Raw genomic sequence first — 21,496 nt, forward strand, 5'->3', positions numbered from 1 at the left:
GGGTGGGGAAGAAATGCCTAACTAACTTCAAGTACTGAATCTTGAAAAAGGGAGTCCTAGAACACAGTGTTGGAACTTAACCATAGCTCTCACTACCTCTTTTTCTTCCAACTCCTTGCAGCCTCCAGGCAAGTCACAAGTTGATTATAAAGGATAATCAGACGAGTCGCGGTCTTCTTGACACACAACCTAGAAGACACTGGACTATCACCTTTATACTACTGAGAAAGATGTCTTCGCCCCTTCATCTCAATGTTCCTATGGATAGCCACAGTATTATTCTTTCTCAGGGTGAAAGGTGTTTGAGAACATAAGAGAACTCCAAACACTAAAACCAAACAAATATTAATTGCCACCAAATTTCATATCCTTGAATTCCTTAAATGGATTAATTTGTCATGTACAGTACAGAAAAAAACTACTTTTGGAATACTAAAGAAAAATTCCTACTTCTGGAATAGAGAAAAGATGCTTCTTTTTGGTTGCCTGTTCTCCCCTTCTCTTTAGTTTTTACTAGGAAGAAATATGAAAAATGTTTCCTTATTATAGTTGTGGAGGTTTATTTTAAATCACAAGGGTTTTTTTTCTTTTCTTTTTTTGGTAAGAGTGATTGTAAATTGTTTTAAAATACTCAACTCTGGAGCACTGTCTTGAGCTCCTATACCACACACTGTTCTAGGCAAGTGAGAAGGGAACAGGCAGGAAATGGAACAGAGCTATGTTAGAATGCACAGGGCTTTAATGTGAATTAGGAAAAACATCTTTTCCTAGTGGGTGCAGCCCACATCAGCACAGACACCAAAGCACAGGCCTCTCACTCCACTGCCCAGATGGGACAGCTCTGGAATGGAGTCAATACCCTTCCCATGCCTGCTCCCACTGCTTCCTGAGCTAATTGAATCAGGAAATAAACTCTAAAATCATGGGGGAGGAAATTATCAAATTGTGAGTCTAAAAATGGTAGTCCCTTAATTGCTCTGACTACTAACACCCTCTCAGCTGGACTACTACAAGGTGGAGCCATATATCTTGCAATGCTAAAACGATTCCACCTCAGTGTGGCCATTAGAAAGGAAAGCTGATAGCCATCTAGAACTGACTTTCTCTCTTATTGAGAGACATATTCTAGGCAACGTTGAAGAGTTTTGCTACTGCTCTTTAAACTGGCCTGGCTTACCTATCTCTGTTTTGTAAAGCCCAGCCTGGGCATCCATGGAGTTCTCATTTTTTCCAAGACCATAATTCTAACTGCCAGCAGTTGGCAACGGCCTCCTTGGCTCTGCCATCACTCCTTACATACAACTGCATTTTTGTTTTTATCACCTGATATTATACTAAGGAAGTTGGGAAGCATATATTTTTAATAGACTAAAGCTGTCCTTAGGACACTAAATCTATTTGCCTATCTCCAAACGACACAGATAGTAGTTACTTATCTATACAACTTTCTGACTACTAGGTCATAAGCTCCTTAAGGCCGAGACCCTGTTTTATAACTTTTTGCCTTTTACAGTTATAATGCCAAATTTTAAATTAAACATTATTATTATAATTTTCCACTTCTAATACAACTTTTGTTGTCATAATAAATACAACTTGCCCCAACAATATTCCTATAATGGTTATATTCTTAACATTTATCATAAATGAAGGACATAGTAACAAATGCCTATAATCATATAAATGACCTCAGAAAAATAAGTTTTGCTTTCTTTCATATTATGACTTGTAAAATATGAACAGATAAAACAATAAAAAAAACCCTGACTTAATGTATTAGTTACAACTTCCAATTTTATGTCATCAGATAATTGTTCAATGTGTCATTTAGGGCTGGAGATACAGCTCAGTGGTGGCATGCTTGCCTAGCATGGAAAAGGACCTGGGATCAATACTCAGTACCATAAAAAAAATCATCTAATTCAAGCAATATTTAGTGATTACCTACTATATGCCAGGTATTATTTCAGGCACTAGGATAGAACAAAAACAAAAACCCTATCCTCGTGGATTCTAGTGGGGTAGAGATAGGAAGAAAAAAAAAAACCCACCATCACATATTGTAATGTCAGGCAGTGCTAAGTGCTATGGAAAAGATGAAACAAAGTAAGGTACAGAGTGGTAGGAGGAATGCTGCTTCAGAAGATCTGAAGAGGAGAAACTTAAGCAAAACCTTGAGTGGAATAAGAAAATGGGTTCTATGAGTATTTGAGAAATGTGTGTTTTAAGGTCTGAGATGCATGCTTAATGCACCGGATATTGAATGCAAGATTTAAAAAGAAAAGTCAAAAGAGACTTGAAAGAGTGAGAAAAGTCACTCTGTCCTACTTTTCAGGAACAGAAGATATGAAAAGAGTAAAGCAGTGTTCTCCTGGAAACCCTTCTCCTTAAGAATACAAGAGAACTTGCTGAGATGATGGGCCTGTTCTACATCTAACATGGCAGACAATATTCTTGTGCTAGAAAATTGTGGCTACTGCTGCTGTAATGAACGGTAGAAACCTTGTAGATGAGTGTTGGTTCTAGAACTGAGTCCTGCCTGGGCTGAGCAAGACTGAGTCAGGGAGAAGAGGACCATCCAGCACAGGAGAAAGAGAAGTAACAACAAGAGAGATAGGAAAAAAAAAAAAAAACCCAGGAGAGTGCTGTCTTCCAGAAAACCAGATAAAGAAAGTTTGGAACAGGAAGATGTGAGCAAGAATAAAAAATATTGCTGAAACACTATGGAAGATGAAGATGGGAACATGGAAATCCTGACCATCTTGTTAAAGAATGGTTTCTGGGGAGCAGGAAATAAAGACAAAGAAATGGAAGAAAGCAATTTAGACACCCTTTTGGGAAGTTGTGCCATAAAGTATGCAAAGAAATGGGTGGCAACTTTGAGGGAGGGTAGAGGGCAGGGGATTTTTGCTTAAAAACTGATTCAAGAGCATGATTATAAGCCGAGTTATAGCCTATTGTTTCAACAAAGAAAGGAAATATAAAAAACTAGAAGGAAAGATAATTGTAGGACAATGAAGGCAAAGTTAAGAAAACCCAATATTTAAGTGGAGGGACAGTCCACCTAACTGAATAAGAAGGATGTCATACATGGGTACAGATGTAGCAAGGTGAGTATATTTAAGAGTGAGCAGACCAAGAAGTTCTTTGCAGGAACTTCCAGTTTTCTTTGTGAAATCAACAGCAAGGTCACGAACTGAGAGTGAGAAGTGGGGAGGAGGTGTTAAACTGATGGATATAACAGGGTCAAAAACATCAGCCCGTGAGAGATTTCCCACTGGACTGCCAATGAGTTCAAGCTAACTCTGAATTTCACTGTTCAATAACTGTGCTTATACCATGATCTAATTCTCCTGTGTGTCTCCAAGGACAGAATGATAGAATGACTGTCAAATACCCCATGGAAATCTGTACCTACCACAGTTGCAGCAGCCTCCTGCCTGTACAGGTAGCACTCCAGTCAAAACTGGAAACAGGACTACCTGGGTGAACTCGTTGTCTAATACCCACATAACCTGTACTGCTCATCTTTTCCTTCTGTATATACTTGCAAATCTTTTCAATGCTCTCTCGAGTCTTTTGTGAAGGTATCATAAATACACTAGAATCTACAGAATTTACATTCCTTTTAATTTGAGGACTTTATCCCTCCACAGACTTCTACAAGTTTTCACATGCACCAGGACTCAAGGATTACCAGTTCAGCAAAGACATAAGCAAATCTTCTCAGAATCTGATCATAAGATGTGAACTTGTTTTTCTTACTTCTGCCTTTATTAGCCTGGGTGTGGATCACTCTTGTGTCAAAGACAGAAAACAGAAGCTGAGAGTTTCATTCAGGCTCTATATCTGATTAAAGGGTCAGTTTGTTAATAAGAATATACTATTTATTTGTCATTTTCATTCTCTATATATAAAATATAAAGGTCAGCCTTTTTTTCAAAACTTATTATCTGACTAGGATTGTATTCCTTTCTTATGTTTTGTACAAACATATTTTGGTTTCATGTCCTTCATTCTTTGGTCTGCATGTACTATTTTAAAATCAGTTCATCTGGCCATTCGACTTCTCCCTTTCTTCCACATATTATTTTTAATTGTTTGGTAAAGACTCTATGATTGCCTGACAGCGTGAATGCTCACCAGAGGCTGAAAACCATGAGTTTCTGATGGTATCAGTTTTCTCAGATACTTTAAGTTATTCAGCAGGATTCAGCAGCCTGGGCCTACCAACAAAGGTGGCAGACTAGGGGAGGCAGCAGAAGCAGGATGAAAGGGAACAAAGGGATGGGTGTCAGAACAGTCCCCATGGTCAAACACAAGATCAGGCAAATGTTGATAGACAAGGAGAAACTACAGGTAATCTAGAAAGTCTGGATCTCTGTGAGATGAAGGAGAGACAAAATGCAAATGAAGGGTGTTGGGGTTTTGGATACAAGCAGTTCCAGATGATAATTACATCCTGAGTGGAACTGTGCAGGTAGGTATCTACAGTGAAATGAAAGGTAGGTAACCACAAGGCTAGGTGTTTGGACATCTTCAATGAAAGCTCTTAAAATGAAAGCTCCAAAATGACAGGGATTTTGTCTCTTGTGTTTACTACCAGATCCCCAGCATCTAGAACAGCACCTGGCAAACAGAAAGCATGCAATTCAACTCACTCACTCAATGAATGGCATGGCCTTTCAGGATTCCCATTATGTTCCCTTGTCTGATTAAGTCCTCACTGTAGGTCAAAGGTAGGTTCAGAGTATCAGGTCTGCTGATCATTTCCTTTACTTTCTAGAAATGAAATTGTCAATAAAATCATCACCAATGTCTTTGCTTTTGAGTGAAACTTCCTCTAGACATCTGGATAGTTGACTTTGAAGTCTTAGCTCTGTTCTGGTTCTGTGATTAATTTCCATAATCTACTATCCACCGAAACATCAAACATAAAAACCTCAAGCTCAACAATAGGCAAGAAGTGATCCCTAGGTCACTGAGCTTCCTCCTGAAGAATACCAGTGCCAAGGGAAAGGACTTTTACAGCTTCATTTTTCACAAATTCATTAATTCAATCAATATTTATTATTTATTAAATATTTAAACAAATAGATATTAATCCGCTTATTCATTCTGTCTTCATTAGTTTCAGAATCTCTTCTGAACTAATATGCATGTAACCAGCATCGGACAGCAGTGAAAACAAAGGACCCAGAGGCAGCAGATGGGAATCCGGCTCTTCCCAGCCAGTTACACAGAACTGTGTGAAGTTTGGCTTCCTCTTCCATAAACTGTCTAGCCACAGGGTTCCTGTGTGGCTCCTAGGAGGTTATATAACACCAATAACATGACTGGCCAATTCCATGGTTCTATTTAAAGCTAATGCTAGCTGAACATGCTGTGAGAGTGCCGCCTGGAGGAAGGAAACGGTCACTGCAACCTTCCCTCAGAACAGTGGATTCATGATTCAGTCTTCAGCTTTATGATTCAGTATCCAAGGCAGGAATGAAAATAAGAGCAAGGGAGTACTTGTATTTTCCACTTTACCCTGCCTTGTGGCTTCCAAATAAAATAAGAAAAAGACAAGAAAAATTTTATAATAATGAACAAGAAAATATAATTTTTCCTCATCAAAAGGAAATGCCCAAAGACTCAAGTCTTAATCTCACCAAATGACAAAAATTCTTTTAAATTTCCTTTTAAAAATAAGATCATATGTTTTCCCAGTTCCTTAATTGCAATAGTATTCAAAAATTACCACTGGATAGAATATTTTTCAGAAATATTATATGCCAAAAAGATGGAGACTGTTATAAATTACAGGGTTATTTGGAGAATTAAACAAAATAATGTACAGAATAATAAGTGCTCAATAAATTCTGTTGAATCTGAATAAGCCACAATTGAATCAGTCCTCTTAAAAAAAAAGTAGGTTGATATGGACTTAAATATGCTAAATCTCATCTCTCTGGAGTTCAATATATATTGATAATAAACTTAGGGAGCAACCTTCCCAAAGATCTCTTATGTTCTTTACAACACATCACTAACAATCAAAAAACAAAAATTAGAAGTAACATCATTTACACCATGTCACAAGTGACATGAATAAAGGAATGAACATGAATAATTTAAAATCATATATTTTCATAAAGACATAGAGTCAATTTTATCTTTTGGCTCAACAGTAGCAAGTGAAATCATCTCAGTAAATACTGCAACCTCTTAATACCTGGCAAAAGTGATACTTTTAGCTGTGATCTCTTTTCCAGATATTACTTTCTAAAGACAGCTATTTAAACTGATATTAGTTTATTATAAGCAAAACAACTATTTCTTACCTAAGTAAGCTTCTCAAAAATAGTGGAATATATTTTCCCTTTTTCCAACGTGTTTAATGAAATACTTTCAATGTCTGTAGAACTGTGGACTGTTCAAATAAAGAACACTAAAAACTAAATGTATTAAAAGTATTTCAGGAGAGGGTGACCCTCATAAAAGTCCCTACCATTTTTTTTTTTTCATATTTTGGGGAGTCAATAAATAATACTACCTGTACCCATTCCCCTTTCCGCAAGCCCAGCTGTCCAGTCCAGCTGCCTTGAAAGTCTGGAAGGAAGAGGCCATTCTGGCTCCTTGTATGACAAAGCTGGCCAAGAAATAAAAGAAATCCAGGCACAGGGTAGCAAGACAGAATTTTAACAGAAATTCAGAGGAAGACACACCAGCATCTAACAAACTGAAGCCCTTCAACAAGTGGTTCATTTTCCCTAAAACAAAACGGGCAATCAGATACCTCAGAAAACTTGTGTTGACCCTGAGTACCACAAAAAGGCAGAAATTCTGAGACACTTCTGTTTTAGTGAGTCTTCACTCAAAGGAATCATGAAGGCCCATCCACACAGAACACATCCTCTGGCTTTCTACCCTAGTTGCAAGAAATATATAGAAGTTTCATGCTAACTAGCTCATCCATCCTCAAGGCAGACCTTTGGATTTTAACAGAATGATAACAATGATGGTGAGGATCTAATTAACAGCCACAGTGACTGCATACATACTTGGTGCTGCTGAAAGCACTATATATACATAGTTGGTTTAATCCTCTAATAATCTCATAAATCCTATTATTTTTTGTTTCACATTTGAGAAACTGAAGCACAGAAAGGTTAGGCAATTGCCCAAGGTCGTTGAGTTACTTAGTGTCAGAGCAGGATTCAGACTAGAGCAATCTCTTGTATTCTATATATTGACTCTTCCTTCCTCACTTCTATTTCGGTTTATAGCCTTTACCCACTCAGATGAGAAACCAGGATAGCACTTCATCTGGGGCCTAGACAATTCTCCCTCTTGACACCTTGCTGGTTCATGTCTGCATCAACTACTCTATGTTCTTAGGTACTTGACTTCCTCTTTCTAAGCCTTCTTATTTGTACAACTGGGTTCCCCAGAGTACCTACATTTGTCATAAATGTTAAAATTCAATGAGAGAATTCATGCAGAATGCATAACAGTGCCTGGGAGACTGGAGAAAAATTAGTAATTATTAGATATTATCAGCATTACCTTGAAACAGGCCCTTCTCCTCTAACTATGCTTATGCATTCTTAGGCCCTCGCCTCCTCTTTTCACTTGCAATACCAACAACTTCCTAATTGGTCACCCTACCTATGGTCTGTTTCCCATCTAATCAAATCTTACAATTGCTAAAAAAGTAATTCAGATTTCTGGAGATTACGAATAACATTCTAATTTGTAGGGAATAAGATCTCAACTCCTTAAAATCAGAGTATGCAATATGTGCCACCACCAAGTCTCTCCAAATCTTCTACCACATCTTAACACACTGCATTACCCTACAATTCCCCATACTCTACACTATTCCACTATTTTAATCATGTTGCTTTTGCTATGGAAATAAGGTCTTATTTTACTTAAAAAAAATTAGGGCCACAAACAGTAAGAATTAAACAAACAATTTATTTAATACTAAATTCATTAGGAAACATTTTACTGTTCAAATATCTTTAGGAAATCTTCCCCCAACTAAGACTCTGAGAAATAAATAGGCACATTCACAAAAGCCTTTCTGCATTCCTCAGCAAGCACTGAAGGTATTAATGAAGCAAAGTGCTACACAAACATCTAAACACCTTATCACAATTGTTTATATTTAAAAAAACCTTCAACAATAAACTTTTGGATGTTTATTCATACTATGCTAAAGATTATTATTCATAGAATATGGTTTTAAAGTTCTTTAAAATCTACTATAGACATGATACATTTCCATACCCTCTAAAGAACAGTTTGGAATCTTATCCTAAACATGAAATGAAAACAATCAAAATCATTTACATAGCAACACTATAAGGATGAATTATTTTTCAGATATATTTTACTAACAGTGAAAAACTCTGCAAAGTAGGTTTTAGAAATACCAAACACAGACACATAACTTTCAGTATAATCTGCAAGGATAGACAACTCTAGTTTTCTCCCATTTTTCTGTGATCACATAGAAACAATACATAAGTTTCCTTTTTTTTTAAAAGAGAGAGAGAGAGAGAGAGAGAGAGAGAGAGAGAGAGCATTTTAATATTTATTTTTTAGTTTTCAGCGGACACAACATCTTTGCTTGTATGTGGTGCTGAGGATGGAACCCGGGCCGCACGCATGCCAGGCGAGAGCGCTACTGCTTGAGCCACATCCCCAGCCCCCATAAGTTTCCTTTTAAAGAAAGAAAAAAGTAGCTGATGTAGTCAATCATGGAAAAGTATTTATTGTTATAAAACATTTCATAGGGAGAAAGGCAAGAACAAGGTGAAATTGAGATCCAGCTGTGATACCCACTGCCTCCTTGTTGTCCAGGAAGATCAATAGACAGGGGATAAGAGCACAGGCTCTGGAGAGCAGAGAAAAGACAGGCATATCAATGACATTTTCTGAGTAAAGCCATTTAAAATCCAACCCTCATCTTCCCCCCCACCACAGTGAGCATCATCACAGTAGTCGCTGTCACTGTGATCTAGATGAAGACACACATAAGAACACAAAGTAGAGTCATAAGGGATCCTACATTGGATCTGGGGTTCTATGGTGCACAGGCATCATTGGCTATAGAATTACTTTATTAGAATGATTAAAATGTTTAAGAAATTAGTAGTAGAGTAGAAAAAGTACCAGACTAAAAACAATCAAGAGATTTTCTGGTTTTGTTTTACCTCAAACTCTTTAGGATGTCACACAAGTTGCTTAACCTTTCTGACCTTCCATTGTTCTTATATATAATTTTAAAAAACAAAAACTAGATGATCTTCCAATGTCTCTTTGGGTTGTGAACTTTCATGACAGTACAACATTCAGAAACTGTAGTAAGCATGAAGATCTATTCAAGATCATGATTACACACTTTAAATATTTCCTTAAGGTGTACGTAACTAGGTTTTGTCAAAACTGGTAGTCTACTTTTTTAAATAAGATATTGGGAAAATAAATATATTTTAGTAATGAGGAACCAACGACATTAGAAATATTCTCTAAAAGTATAAAAAGAAAATACTTCAAGAATAATTATCACCGTTACTGTCCTCAGACACATCACTAAGAGCAAATTCAGAAAATGGCAAAGGGTTTTAATCTTTAACAAACTCTAAGTCAAAATGCAGTGAAGTTTAATAAAGTCTAGACAAGTAAATATCAAAAGCAGGATAAGAGCTGTGAAGATAAGCAGCTGTTCTTCAAGTTACACTAGTAAAACTTCCTTTTGCCATTGGCCAGAATACACTGAATTTTGCACTTCAATGAATGAACAACCAGAAGCAATAACAATGAATGCATTTTCTGAACTGATAGATGTTATGTTGCCCTTTCAAACAGGCCACATTTGTATGATAAATGAGGAAATCGTTCTCATCACTGTTTTAATTTCACACTCATCCAAGCTCAGTGTAATAAGTATGCTGTTGAAATGATATTTATGAAATTGCAATTGTTATTCTTCTGTCCAAGGGATGAAGACAAGTGAACTACAGAAAAAATAAAAATTATGGCAAGTTACATTTTGGCCAGATGAATTTTAAGGAGAGGAGAACGGAAAAAATGTGTATACCATATTGCTTTTTAAAAGTTTATAATACTTAGCCAGGTACTGTGGAGCATGCCTATGACCTCAGCTACTTCAGAGACTGAGGCAGGTTGATTGCAAGTTTGAGATTAGCCTCAATAATTAATGAGATCTTGTCTCAAAATAAAATAAAAGTCTGGATTTAATCCTCAGTACCATCGGGGGGAAAAAGTTCATAACACTGACACAGCATACAGATTTAACTTCACTAATGCCAAATAAACAGAAATTACTAAATGCTGAACTCCAGTCAAAAATCAAATGTTATAACAAAATATTTAAATATACTTAGCTAGAAAATCACAAATCTATTGCAACAATAATCTTGCAGGTGGGCTATGACTAGCCTATATGAAAAAACAGTGCAGAAAAATAGAGCCCTAGAGGTGGTCCATACTCTATACATAAATTTTCCAATATTCCCTTCCAATTGGGAATCTGTTTCTTCAAAACACTGCCTGCTGGTTCTAGTTTTTGATAAATTTTAGCTATTATATAGTCTATCTTACTTAATTTAAAATGTATCTTGATCTTTCATTCTTTAATAACAGATTTACTGACTAGACATTACTGGTTTTATTCCCAGCTCCTTCCTAGTTTTTAACCCTTCATCTCCACTGGCTTCTTTACTATCAACCTTTTAAAAGAAAAAAAAAAAATCCTGCTGATACCTCCTCTTTCAAAATTACTCAAGGGCAGTCCATAAAGGAACTGTCTTCTCAATTCACCTCACCCCTCCATGCACTGTGGCCTGGCTTTTGCCCACACTACTCTACCAAAACTACTCAGGCCAAGATCAACAATAACCTTTTGATTGCCAAATTCGTTCCAATAGACATGTTCCAGTACTTATCTGATTTGACCTCTCTGAGGAACATGAAGCATGAGATGATTAACCATCCATTTCTTAACTCTCTCCTCTCCTGACTTGTGAGATGACAAAACCCATGTGCATACACATTTATCTGCTTTTCTTGGTTTTCCTCGGACCACTTCTCTGTCTTCCTGGCTGGACTGGGTTCCCAATTCTGTCCCTCACCTATATTCTCTTTCTTTGCGTTCTCCATTGACTATCTCTACCACTCCTATTGTTTCAAGATGCACTTCCAAATGTTCAACTCCAGATGAAACTAAGAAATTTCTTGAAATCCCCAGATACTTATAAAGATGTACCCAGACCATTTCAAGACAATATCATGGTGCTAGAGAAGATCATCTTAAGCTAGTATGTTGTAATACATGCCCTTCTAGCTTAGGTTCAATTATTCATTCTCAACATCTACAGCTCCTTTCCAATGGACCCTCTCTGGATACTGACCATTACTACAACCAAACATTTCTATTTGCCTAGGACAGTCCTGGTTTACACCTGCTCTCCCAGAGCAACTATTAGTGACACTCTTTCATTCACAAAATAGCACCTGTTTGGCCAATAAATTACATAATTTCTCTATGTACCCATCCATTCTTTCTGATTTTTCAAGTACAACTAGTTGAGTCATCCTGCCTCCAATTGTGTTACTCTGTACCTCTCAGAACCCTCACCCTGTTGCTAAGAAGCCTCTACCTTCACACAGGAAGATCACCTTACTGCTTCTTTTTTTTTTTTTTTTTTAAAGAGAGAGGTGAGAGAGAGAGACAGAGAGAACTTTTTAATATTTTTTTTTTTTAGTTTTTGGCTGACACAACATCTTTGTTTGTATGTGGTGCTGAGGATCGAACCCGGGCCGCACGCATGCCAGGCGAGCGCGCTACTGCTTGAGCCACATCCCCAGCCCCACCTTACTGCTTCTTAATAAACCACTATACCACCCAGATCCCAAGTCAGGAAAACAAGTTAGTATTCTCCTGGTCTCCCAGGTGACTCACAAATCATTGTACTCCATTTGATCCAACATTAATATTATAGTAGAGCTATATTTATAATTGGCACCTACTGACCTTTGAGTCAATCATCTCTGTTTATTATGAATTTTGTCATGTCTTTCCCCACAAGAGCTGATATTCCAGGGGTTTCATGATCCTTAAGAACAATTAATCTCAACACAGTAGACTTAAAGTGCTTCACCCCCTCTTCCTAAATAATCCCTTCTTTGTAGAAGGCCAACATGGATTATTAGCTGGCCACAAGAGCTTTGGAGTTAGACACACTCAGATACTTCCTTGTTGTGTGCTTTGGAGAAAGTTCCTTAATCTCACCAAGACCCAGTTTCCTCAGATGTAAAATACTGATACTAAAATGGTCCTAAAGAATTGTTACGAAACTAAGTATGACAACATATGAAAAACATTTAGTGTAGTGACCAGTATATAGTGTCCAATAAATTGCAGCTTTTTAAGACAGCACAACTGTTGTAATTAGCACCATTAATTTGGCTACCCACCATCACCAAGTTGTACTTTGGCACTTACCACCTGAAACAAGTCTAGAATCTTATTAGGACTCTCACATCATGTCTGTTTTTTCATCTCCAGTACTCCAATACTGCCATCAATCCTGTTCCTTACTCATCTTTATTCACCACATTTATCAGCTCCAGCTTGGTTTGGCTTTTTTCTTCCTCAATCAAGTAGGATGCCCAAGGTTCAGCCCTTCAGTTGGCAACCTTGTTACTGCCCCTCCACCCAAGTTCTCGTTCACACCTTCCCCTCCGCTCCCGTTCAGGTTCAGGTTCAGGTTCGAAAGTGTTGCAGGTAAGTGGTGGAGGCAATAGCTCCACCATTCTGAACAGCCTCTTTGTACATTTGTCATTTCAAACCTGTCCCCTTCCCAGTCACAACAGTAACTTTTCTTTTCCCCGAAGTATACCCCAGCCCATGTTTTCCTTCTCAGTTTCAGGAGATAATCATGTTTCACAGAGAAAGGAGACACATCCTGGACATTTGACTCTATCTACATTCACTCCCTACTTTCTTTGCCTTCTTAACTAGGAAGGGGCACCACTGTTCTCTAGAGCAACCCTTTCCCCTGGGTCCCATCCCTCCCTCCCATTTCCTTTGGGATTATGTTTGGTTAATTATTTTCCTTCTCGTTTGACTACAATTTTGTTCCTCTTTGATATCCTCTTGCCTCAACCCAAGAAAGTATCCCTGACTTATCCATCCTTAGGAAAAAAATTTCCACCAATCACATCTCCCTGTTCAAGCTTCCATCCATTGTCATCCATTAACAAAAGTATTTTTAAAAATATATTTATTAAATGAAGATGTTTTAATTTGTCTCAGAATCCCCCCATCCACTTTAATTCTATAATTGGTTCCAACAAAGGAAGTACAATAGTTAATTCCACCAAACTGAAGAAAACTGATGAACTTCACATCTTCAACCCCACTCTTCCATCTGTAATTTAAAAATTAACAATTATCAGCATCACTATTCACCCAGTCTAGAATCAAAGAATCAGATATTGTACCCTTTGGCAAATTGAGCTTGAGGTTAGTTTAATATGATTTGTTCTTTAAAAATGAATTCCAGGCTGGGCACAATGGCACACGCCTATAATCCCAGCGGCTTGGGAGGCTGAGACAGGAGGATCGTGAGTTCAAAGCCAGCCTTAGCAAAAGTGAGGTGCTAAGCAACTTAGTGAGATCCTGTCTCTAAATAAAATACAAAATAGGTCTGGGGATGTGGCTCAATGGTTGAGTGTCCCTTGGTACCAAAAAAAAAAAAAAAAAAAAAAAAGTCTTAGAAATCAGTGTTTTCTTTTTAATTATGAAGCATGTGGCAATCTGGTCCATTATCTTTCTAGGAATCAATCATTGTCAAGATTTTCAATGTATAATTTCTCAGTTTCAACTTCATCTTCCTCAATTTTTAAATGTAAAATCTGCCATTCTTCAGTTTTCTGAAAAAAATCTTCTCTATTTTTTAAGACCTGTTTTAGGTCCACAGCTAAGCTGAGTGGAAAGAAGAGTTCCCATACACCTGTCCCTGCACATGGTCTCCCTGGCTTTGGAAGTCCCACACTACAGAAGTAGATTTGTTACAATTGATAAGCCTACACTGACAGGTCATTCTGATCCCAAGTCCACAGTCTACATTAAGTGTCACTTTTCCTGCGTATATGCAGCAAGAGTTGGCAAGCATTCAGTGGCAGATGTCCATTATTCTAACATCTCACAGGACAGTTTCACTCCCCTAAAAATCCTCTGTACTCTTTTTGCACATTATTCTTCCCTCCCCTCAACCCCTGGCAACCAATGATCTTTCACTGTCTCCAGAGTCTTGCTTTTCCAGAATGTCATATAGTTGAAATCATAAAGCATGCTGCCTTTTCAGGTTGGCTTCTTTCACTTAATGGTATCATTTAAGATTCCTCTGTGTCTTTTCATGGTTTAGCTACTTTTAAATACCGCTTTATTAAGGTATCATTGGCACAGAACAAAATGAACATATTCAAAGTATATCATTTGGTAAGTTTCAACATACATGCATACCCATGAAACTGTCATCATAATCAAGATAGTGAGCATATCTAGCACTCCATTAAGCTTCCTGGAGCACTACTGTCCCCCTCCTTTCTGCCTCATATCTCCTCACCCCATACCCAAGTCACCATTGATATGTTCTCTGTCACTGAAGATCAATTTGAATTTTCTAGCATTTTATAGGCAGAACCACGGAGTATGTAGTACTTTCCCTTTTGGCCTGTCTTTATCCATATAATATAATTATTTTAAGATTTATCCATGTTGCATTATGATCTATAGAGCCTTCCTTAATTGCCAAGTAATAATCCATTTTATGAGCACCTGTGTATTTCTTAAAAGTTAGTGGCAGTTTCATAAACATTTCTAAGTATGTATAGAACTCTACTGTTCATCTGTATCTTCCACTTATTTAAAATAGCTAGAAGCTCTCATTTCCTCAACAATTTTGGGTTTTAGTTTCAAATAATCACATTTGAATTAAATAACGACTAGCATTATAGAAAATTATTTAATTCCTTTCTTGATTAATTAATATTATTTATTTTAAGCCTTATTCTTCCATGATATTAGGTTTCTTTGTTGTATTTTATTTTTTCCCAGCAGTTAGACTTGATAAGCATTCAACTATTATCAGACCTCTCTCAATTACTAAAAACAAGACCAGGGGAGTTAAGAGGTACAAGGACAAATGCAGGTGAGAAACAGTAGCAAAAGAAAGTAGCATCAAAAAGAACATAGTATCCCCATTGACTCCAAGATCAATTTATAACTAGTTACTAATCAGACACATTTTATATATTTTCAAGATATACTTAGGTTGAAAATCCATTTTAAAATATTAGCTTATTTTCTGCTTCTTCATGAAAGGGGCAGACGTTAAATTCCAGGAGTTATACATTTTTACTTACAAATTGAGTTCTACTGATCCAATACTGTGTAATCTGATGTTAAAAAAAATCTCCATTTAACATGTAATGTCCCATTTATAGACATCTTTAATGAAAAAAAAGAATTGGGATAATCTCTGTATATTATTGATTTATTAGTAAAGTATTAAAAATCCAGGTAATTGGAGCTGGAGCTGTGGCTCAGTGGTAGAGTGCAGCTCACCTAACACGCATGAAGCACTGGGTTCAATCCTCAGCACCATATAAAAATAAAATAAAGGTACTGTGTCCACCTACAACAAAAAAATACATTAATTTTTTTTAAATCCAGATAATTTCCACTTAATTTCACAAATGGTAAAATGAAGCCACATTTGATAACATTTCTAGAGCTTAATTTTTTTTAACCTAAGCTACGTATCTTAAGATAATCTAGAAAAAGATTAATCAAATGAAGGTGTTCGAATTAAATACAGCAACACATTAAAAGGGTACTCTAAAATTCTGGATTATACGGTTTTCTCTACTACTAAAACTAAAACACATGCCCTGAGTTTAAGCAAACAAAAACAAAACTACACTAAGGGAAAGAATGACTAGGTTGCTTCAAAAGAACCAAAAAGAAAATGAGCATGAAATAAAAGCTGGCAGTTTGTGGGTGAAAAATATTATGCCCTTAGAATAGTCAAGGTAACATAAAAATTCCTGTAATACAAAGTCACTAGAGTATATTACTAATAATCTCCACTTGGGTCTAATTGTATTGTCCTCAAACTCACTTTCTCCATATCTGGTAGCCCTCATCTCAATATGTATCTACCCTACTTTTCTACTTTCTAAGGACAAAAATTCTGGTGTCCTTTACATTCTACCCTCAATTTATGCAGAAATTAACAACTTCTCCCCAATGCCACTAATTCTCTTCTGATCCAAGCTCCAGCATCTCTGGCCTGGATTATGGCAAGTCCCAGATCTGGTATCCCTGAGCCTGCTTCCGCCCAACCCTGCCCTAGAGTGACCCTTTTTAAGGGTAAATATGATTGCACACTTTTTTATTCAAGGAATGACTCCTCTCCTTACAAAAAAAAAAAAATCTATCGGGCCTTACTCAGTGTGATCTCCCATCCCACTAACCTCTCTGGCATTATTCTAAGACTCCTAGTTTTGCTCCCTCTAATCACAAACAAATCCACTCCTGTCTCAGGGCTTTTGCAAGTGCTTTTCCCTGTTTTCACCCTTTCCCCAAAGAAGGCAAGAATTACCTCTCACTTTCTTCCAATTCAAAAGTCATCTTCTCCAGGAGGCCTTTCCTTGCTACCTCTAATTGCAACCCAATCCGTTTCCTGTCTTTCCTCTTCCTTGCTTTTTCCCTGTAGTTCCTAACACCAACTGACAGCAATACTCTTCCTTTATTATCTGAGGTCCCCTGGCTAGAATGTAAGCTCCATTTAGAAAAGTGTCTGGCACACTGTACTGTTCAACAATATTTACTAAATACATACATACTATATATTATTTAAGTATTTAATGCAAATTAAATTACAATAACTCATTTTTCCTTATGCCTTCTCTTCTCCAAATCCTCCCATCTTTGCAGTATTGATATGGATGACAGCAAACAGCTACCAGAAAGCAAGTTGCTAGCTACTTGCAAAGCTCTTTAAGACTGCCCATATTAATCAACTGCATCTATAAAATGAAAGCTTAGAGTCAACATCTTTATTAGCATAAGGTTTCTGGGTGTGGAAGTTTAAAGTAGTAGAGCAGAAAAGCCAATAATATTCAGGAAGAAAAACTCAATTCAGTTTGTCCTATCAATCGGTTAAACAAACCCCAAAGAAAAGGCAAGCTGAATTCGATTTTCAAGGAAACACTGGCCCAAATTCAACACTAGCATATTCAACACAAGATTTAACACTTAAAATTTTCTATCCTCTTAAAACAAACCCCATCAACTACCAGGCGCTGTCATTGGGTGTGTGTACGGTCTGCTGAGCATATGGGGATGTTTTGTTTTGTTTAACCCGGTAAAGGCCGGGGCCGAGGCGGCTTTTCCTAGCTCCGGCTCCTGCCCTCCGCCGCGCTGCCCCGCCGGCCTGCACTCGGGCACCGAGTCTCCCTGGGTCGTCTCCTCACAGCTCAGCCCGGCAGGGCGAAGCGGCGCTCGGCCACGGCTCCGGTGATGCCCCGGACCAGGGCTGTGGCCTGGAGCGGGTGTCAAGCACGCGCGGACCGAGGAGCTCGGGGACTGACAGGTGGGTCGGCCGCGGGACGGGGCGCGGCGGGGCGGCGCGCCGGAGCTGTCAGCCCCCGGCACTCCTGCGCGTCCGCGCCCGGGGGTGCCGCGGCCCGGCTAGGGGCCGGCCCGCCGCCAGCCTGCGGGAAGTAAAGTTAGTGTCCGGGGCCGCTGCGGGCACGTCCCGGGGCCCGAGCAAGGAGCAGCCCGGGACCCAGGAGCGGGCCGAGTCCCCAGCGTCCTCGGCGCCCCGTCCGCGACCCCCGCCTGGGCTGAGCGCCGCCTTCCCTCCAGACCAAGCTGGGGTTCGACCCAGCCTTCCGCGGCGTGGCCGGCGCCCGGCGGCCGCCTTTACCTGCTCCGGGGCTGCCGCGCGCGCTCCCTTACCCGGAGAATCCTCAGTCGCTGCCGCCGCCGCCCGGCCGCCGCGAACTCCCCGCCCCCGCCCCGCAGGTAACCCAGGAAACCGGGCACACCACCCCTTCCTCCCCCCGCCCTCCCGGGCCAGACCCGCTCGTCTGCGCCTGCGCGCTCGGTCCCGCCTCGCCCTCCCGAGCCCCGCCCCCGCTGGGAGGGCACGCCGGGGTCGCCAGCATGACGCGCTGAACCTCCGAGCCAATGGGAAGGAGGAGAGTGGGTCAAGAGGACGGGGCTTGGAGGCGCGGGGCGTGGCCTGCTGTCAGGGCTCCCGGGCTCCTGGGCTAGCTGCTGGGCTACGGGGCGGGGCAGTGGTCCGCGCCGCACTTCCTCGCACTTGAGTGGCGGCTGTGTCAGAACACAGGAGAGCCGGCTGGGCTAGGGCAGCTTTGGGCACCTTCGCAGCGTCCACTTTTTCGGTCTAGCGGACTGCTGTCCTGGCTCGTGGGTGCAGGTCTAGAGGGAATAGGGGAAGGGGCCCGGACAGATGGCAGGGTTACCCACGAGGGATCTCGAGCCTCTTCTGGGGCGGGAAAACCGTGTGGTGGGGTTACCTTAGGCTTTGTTCAAGAAATGCAGGGAGGCTTGCAAAGGCACAGTAGCATTAATTCAGAGCAGAAGTGTATTTGCCAATTCAGCCCTTGTGTTCCAGCACCCGTGTGCACCCTGTGACAGGGATTCTTTGCTTCCCAAACTTCAGTCAGGCTTTTGAACCTTCTCCTTGATCCATGTGTGCTCTCCCTTGCAAACTCCAACTGTAGCACATAACCCTGCCAAGGCAACTTAGCATGAATCTAATTGATATCTAATTAAAATTATTCATCTCCACCTTGTTCATGCTGGCCTGCCTACAGCTAGAATCCTGTTAGGTTGGTTCAACTAGAATTCATCAACTTGATCTCTCCTTTTAGCAATTTTCTGACTATGGACCCCTTGCTCCTTGCCTGTAAGTTCCCACTTATTCCTGGTGTATTCAGAATGGAGCCCAGTTCTATACTGGGGTCTCTCTTCCCCTACTGCAATGCATTTGTCTTCACCACTTTAATCTTTGTCCAGCTCTTATGTTTTGTTTTTGATAACCATCAGCGGAATATGCCTTAATGGAGTCTCTCCAGAGCATGGAAGCCACAGGTTAAATGCAGGATGTTTCAGCTGCATTGCAGACTGCAGGGTTCAGCATGAACTTGACAGCCTGCTGCTGTGGGCAGTTCTCCATTTCAGGGACACCCCTCCTCACTTTGCAGCCACTGTTAGAAGCCTGTAGAATGTCAGAGTGAAAAAGAGCTTAAACTATAAAGATACAGTTTGTATCATTCAGTAGTTTTCAAGTTCTACTGAATAATACAATATGTAAGCAAAAAGTCTACAAATTGGTAGAAATTGGGTAGAATCAACAATTCTGATAACTTTTTTTTTGCACAGGAATCAGGAAATAGTAATAAATCAAGATATTATGTCCGAAGGCTACAAAGCAAAGGCAACTCTGAATTCCTCAGCTCACAGCTGGCCCAGTGACAAGCAAAGTAAATAGTTGTCCATTGATGTGGTTTAAAGGGGCTCTCCAGAAATTTCCCCACTTTAAAAAAAAATCTCCGCTGTGACTCTGATGTTTAACCATTAGCAGTTCATATCTTTAGGTAGAGGTTACCCACTTCCCAGCCCGCAGTCTTTTAAAGTGCAAATACTCCAAAAATGGACTACATACAAAGTCTTTAACAATTTAATAAAAGGGACACCTCCAAGAAATGGGCACTCATTTAACAAATATATAATAAGAACCTACTGTGTGCTAGGTACTGTACCAGGCACTGCAGATATTTTGGTGCCTGTAAACTCAAAGAGGAAGAGGAAGCCTAACTTGACCTGTTTCACAATTTAACCCAAGGCTGAATCTACTCTCATTTATATATCAACTTTTCATTAGCTAATCTTGAAACGCCTTTTTAATAATGAACAGAAGTTACAGAAGTGTTAAGTAACTTTCTGTTTCTCTTGATTGGAATCACAATTCTATTAAAGCAAAAGAGAGTGAGACAGATTTTTATATGAAAATGACATTTGGCCCATGAAGTGTTTTTATTTGTAAAAGATACAAAGTAAAATCATTTGTGATTATTCTTTCCCCTGTATAGCAGAGTCATAAAGCATTTTAACCAAATGACTACAGTACTGGTTTTGTTCAGGAGCACCTTAGAATATTAAGTATACATATTAGACAAAACTTAGTTTAAGCTGGGCATGTTAGTACATGTTTGTAATCCCAACAATTTAGGAGGCTAAGGAAGGAGGATTGCCAAGTTTGAATCCATCCTGGGCAACTTAGCAAGACAAAAAGTAAAAAGGGCTGAGGATATAGCTCAATGGTAGGTCACTTGCCCAGCATGCACAAATTTTGGGTTCAATCCCCCATGCTGCAACAAGAAGGAGAAGACAAAAAGGAAATGCCCTTAGTTAAAAGTTTTAAATGAGCACAAAAAAAGGCGTAATTGAGAATATGCAAAAGAAGGAAAATAAAGAAAAAGTCATAAGTATATAGAAGGAAGTCCGCCTACATATATATAACATACTGGAAAAATTTTTAAAGAGGTACATTATCTATAATTTGACTCTAAAATGATCTTGTAATATCAAGGCTTAAAATATGCAGTTAATGTAAATATGCACAGTTTCACATTTTGTTATTCCCTACAATTTCTTAAAAATTTTCCATGAACAGATATGTAAATCAGATCATGTCACATCTCTGCTCATAAACCTGCAGTTGCTCCCCATTTCCTGTAGGTAAAAACCAAAGTCCTCATAATGATCTTCAAGAGCTCAAAGTGTCTGGCCCCCACACCCTCATCACTTCCTACTCTCTAGGCACTGCAGATGCACTGGGCTCTGTGCTATTAACAAACATGCCAAACAGGTCCCCACTTTTAGGCCTCTGCATTGCTTGGTCCCTCCGTATGAGGTGCATTTTCTCCAGATGGCATGGGGAGAGCTCTCTTGTCTCCTTGCTATCTGTGTTCTTACTTTCTCTCTCAAGGAGGCCCACACTCAGGACTGCCCTTGAACATAGACAGGACAGGCCTCTGCCCTGGGACTTGCATTTCCCTCAGAAGAAAAATTCCCCTAAAATAAGTTTATTAAAAAACATAGGCTACCTGTCACTTGGGATCTGGTACTGAGTTGGTATCCTGTAGCTTAAAACTTTAAACACCATCTCTCTCATAGCACCTAACAGTTTCTAACATATTACATAATTTACTTATTCATTATGCTTATTTTTATTGTCACCCCCATTTAGACTGTAGAATTCCCAAGGCAGCAATCTTCGTTCTATTTAGGATGTACCCCAAGCACCAGAACAGTGCCTGAGATTTTGTAGTCAATCAGTAAATATTTGGATGAATGCTTTAATTAATTTAG

General features: G+C 39.3%; 1 protein-coding gene across 1 annotated transcript in view; it reads right to left on the bottom strand.

The window, feature by feature from the left end:
* The window catches only part of Lyst (lysosomal trafficking regulator), a 174,176-nt gene extending 156,095 nt beyond the window's left edge, over positions 1 to 18,081 (bottom strand). The window contains exon 1 of the mRNA XM_076872866.1: positions 18,021 to 18,081. The gene's annotated coding sequence lies outside the window, so the exon portion shown is untranslated. The remainder of the gene's footprint in view (positions 1 to 18,020) is intronic.
* Positions 18,082 to 21,496: the final 3,415 nt, after the last annotated feature.

The sequence above is a fragment of the Callospermophilus lateralis genome, chromosome 13, assembly GCF_048772815.1.
Source record: "Callospermophilus lateralis isolate mCalLat2 chromosome 13, mCalLat2.hap1, whole genome shotgun sequence".
NCBI classification, from domain to species: Eukaryota; Metazoa; Chordata; class Mammalia; order Rodentia; family Sciuridae; genus Callospermophilus; species Callospermophilus lateralis.